Raw genomic sequence first — 4,254 nt, 5'->3', positions numbered from 1 at the left:
TCGCTTTTAGGTACGACATAAACGTATACCTAAGTTGAGAGAGAAAAAGATTCGCACTCAAACATGCATATCGATTGCCAGTCCTGAATTCTGGGTAGATATTCGTGTCCTCCCTTTTCATTTACCATCATTTGGATACTCAAAACAGCTCTGAGAAGGATAAAATGAATAAAACGGGTAGCTCACTCATGTAAAAAGGAAGAGTTGGGAAAGATCTCTCTCTCTCTCTCTCTCTCTCTCTCTCTCTCTCCTCCCTCACCCCCCCCCCCCCCCCCACCAATGATCCTGCTCTGCTAGTATATAACGTAACAAACCTTCCCCCCCCCCCCCCCCTCCCTCCCCAATCAGAGTCCCTTTAAGCATGCGAGGATAAAAAATAGATTTCATAAGACCCAATGTGCTAGCTGATATCAAAACAATTTATGTTATCGTCTATTAAGCCCTTCAGTAAAAAAAGTATAGGGACCTAATTAGGTCCCGTTTTGAGGTGGTGGTGGGTGGAATCGATGGATTAGCCAAGCTCTTATCCGCCGAATCCGTAGAGGGTACGACCCTGGCGCTTCAGAGCGTACACCACGTCCATAGCAGTGACGGTCTTCCTCTTGGCGTGTTCCGTGTAGGTTACAGCATCACGGATGACGTTCTCGAGGAACACCTTCAGGACGCCACGGGTCTCTTCGTAGATGAGACCCGAAATACGCTTCACGCCGCCACGACGAGCTAAGCGACGAATAGCGGGCTTGGTGATGCCCTGGATGTTGTCACGTAGCACCTTACGATGACGCTTGGCGCCACCCTTTCCGAGTCCCTTGCCTCCCTTGCCGCGTCCAGTCATGGTGTTGAAGTTGTGTGAATCGAATTGACGAATGCCCGCACGATTTCCCGACTATATCCCATCAAGCGGACGTACTAGTAGCATTGCAACTCCTGCCTGCCCTTACTTTACGCTTGTGGTCGAGTAGACACGGCTTTCTCACAACGCTTTCAAAACTGCAGTTGCCTACTCGTCTGTTTCACGTCCCTGTGAAATGACTTTTGCACAAATCCAAAAAATAGAGCAAAATCAGCGATAATAGTGATTGAGGTGAGCCGCCTGTTGGCTGCAGCCAGAGGAAGGAGGGGAGGGGCAACGGGGTGACGTAGGCGAGTCGAGCAGCCAATGGCGCTCGAGCAAGCGCCTCGAGACGGCGTATATAAGCAAAAATTTTTCGGCGCCGGCCATCACAAACCACAGTTGTTCACCATGGCTCGCACCAAGCAGACTGCTCGCAAGTCCACGGGAGGCAAGGCTCCTCGTAAGCAGCTGGCCACCAAGGCAGCACGCAAGTCTGCTCCTGCCACAGGGGGTGTGAAGAAGCCTCACCGTTACAGGCCCGGAACGGTCGCCCTGCGTGAGATCCGTCGTTACCAGAAGAGCACCGAGTTGCTCATCAGGAAACTTCCCTTCCAGCGTCTGGTGCGCGAGATTGCCCAGGACTTCAAGACCGATCTTCGCTTCCAGTCGTCTGCCGTCATGGCTTTACAGGAGGCATCCGAGGCTTACCTGGTCGGTCTCTTCGAGGACACTAACCTCTGTGCCATCCACGCCAAGCGTGTCACCATCATGCCAAAGGACATTCAGCTTGCTCGCCGTATCCGTGGAGAGCGTGCATAAGCTAAATCGACCACCCTAGTATACACCAAACTCGGCCCTTCTCAGGGCCAAAATATCCTTCTAAGGAGATTTCAGACATTCCTAGCATCAGTCATATGAATTAACCTTCATCTACACATATAATAAATAAATAAATAAATAAACAAATACACTAATTTAGGTGTCATACATACACGTGATATCAATAAATCAAGTCATTTGTAGTACAACCTGTTCTCTTACAAACAAAACGCCGTCGCTTTTCGCTCTTATGCACTGTCAAGGATCACCCACCCCCCCCCCCCCCCCCAAAATAAAAATTGTCATACTGTACTAGAAATAAAAGCAGCTTGTATAAGTGACATACTGTCCAGTCCTGTTTTATTCTGTTTTCGGTCCTCTGGCTTAATCTGTTAAGTTAGGAGATGACATTTTAAATTAACCGTTTTCTTGACATTTTCAAACCTAAGAGGGTGGCCTGCATAGTAATCCTAATGTGGAACATAACAATGAATCTCTAATCTCTAGAAAAAAAAAAAGATACCGAGTGCTTATATGTGTTGAGAGAGAGAGAGAGAGAGAGAGAGAGAGAGAGAGAGAGAGAGAGAGAGAGAGAGAGAGAGAGAGAGAGAGAGAGAGAGAGAGAGAGAGAGAGAGAGACACAGACAGACAGACAGACAGACAAGACAGAGACAGACAAGACAGAGACAGACAGACAGACAGACAGACAGAGACTGAGAGAGAGAAACACACACAGACAGTTTCATAAATATTCTCATTTTATAGCTATTTGCTTTCAGTGACAGAGGTTTTTGTTATAATAGTATTGGTGTCTAACACTCACAATCTCTTTAGAAATTAAAGTGTGGCTCCAATGGAGCCGAGTTTGTTGGTTTGAGGCCAAGCCACCACCACAGGGCAGTAAGTAAGCCGTTTACTTGGAGGAGGTGTACTTGGTGACGGCCTTAGTGCCCTCAGAGACGGCGTGCTTGGCCAGTTCTCCGGGCAACAGGAGCCTTACAGCCGTCTGGATCTCCCGACTGGTAATGGTGGAACGCTTGTTGTAGTGGGCCAGGCGAGAAGCCTCGGCGGCGATGCGCTCGAAGATGTCGTTCACGAACGAGTTCATGATCGACATGGCTTTGGAAGAGATACCAGTGTCGGGGTGGACCTGCTTCAGCACTTTGTAGATGTAGATGCTGTAGCTCTCCTTCCTCCTGCGCTTCTTTTTCTTATCGCCCTTGGCAATGGCCTTCTGGGCCTTTCCGGCCTTCTTGGCAGCCTTTCCAGATGCCTTGGGTGGCATGATGATGCTCGTGCTGGCTGGCGTTGCGATACAATAATGAACTTTTGCGCGAGGCGAGCTTTCCTTTTATATCCCGCTCGCGACTCAGCTCAGAGCGGGTCGCGTGGCGGAGCGCGCTGATTGGTCAGTGGCGGGCTCCCTTGATCCTGAGCGGGGTATATAACACGAAGCTCGATCTGCGGGGCGGCATAAAACACCACAAACCCACAACAGCAGCAGCAATGTCAGGACGCGGCAAGGGAGGCAAAGTGAAGGGCAAGTCAAAGTCTCGCTCCAGCAGGGCCGGACTTCAGTTCCCCGTGGGCAGAATTCACCGTCTGCTGCGTAAGGGCAACTACGCCGAACGCGTCGGTGCTGGCGCTCCTGTCTACCTGGCAGCCGTCATGGAATACCTCGCTGCCGAAGTTCTGGAGCTCGCCGGTAATGCCGCACGTGACAACAAGAAGACCCGTATCATCCCACGTCACTTGCAGTTGGCCATCCGCAACGACGAAGAACTCAACAAACTTCTGTCTGGCGTAACCATTGCACAGGGAGGTGTTCTTCCAAACATTCAGGCAGTTCTTTTGCCAAAGAAGACAGAGAAGAAGTAAGCACTTCTGCCACCCACCACGACAAATACCATAACCAGGCTCCATCCGGAGCCACACACACTTTAATAGAGAGATTCAAGTAGACAATCAACTTTCAAACATTAATAATAACATTTATATTGATTTCATTTGGAATGTGTACATAACAAACAAACAAAACAAAATTATAGGGGATATTCAGCATCACTTGGAATATTAACCAATCATATAAATCCAATATATATTTTATATTTTACTTTAAGCGAGGAATTCATATTATATTAATTTTTAATCATACAAATGAACAAAAGCAATTCTTCACTAGACGTAATGAATGAATAAATGATCAAGGTTTTAATGTGTTTCATGAATATATATATATATATATATATATATATATATATATATATATATATATATATATATATATATATATATATATATATATATATATATATATATATAATAATATAATATAATATATTATAATACTTGTGAACCAGAATATGTTTGAGCAGCAGCGATCGTGCCTGCCATTGGCCGAAGTGCAACAATTCAAATAATTTAAAGGGCCTGCTCGGGTATATAAGAGAGGCTGGGAGACTGGGGCCGGTGGTGGGTGATGGGTGATGAGTGATGGTGTGGTGTGGTATGGTGTTGTTAAGAGTTGATTTACGGCCAGCCAGCCAGCTGCAGCCAAGGCAGGGCAGGGCAGGGCAAGGCAAGGCAAGGCAAGGCAAGGC

The sequence above is a fragment of the Procambarus clarkii genome, unplaced genomic scaffold (genome assembly GCF_040958095.1).
Source record: "Procambarus clarkii isolate CNS0578487 unplaced genomic scaffold, FALCON_Pclarkii_2.0 HiC_scaffold_115, whole genome shotgun sequence".
Taxonomy (NCBI): Eukaryota; Metazoa; Arthropoda; class Malacostraca; order Decapoda; family Cambaridae; genus Procambarus; species Procambarus clarkii.
The sequence above is the reverse complement of the archived record's forward strand: the minus strand, read 5'-3'. Positions refer to the sequence as shown.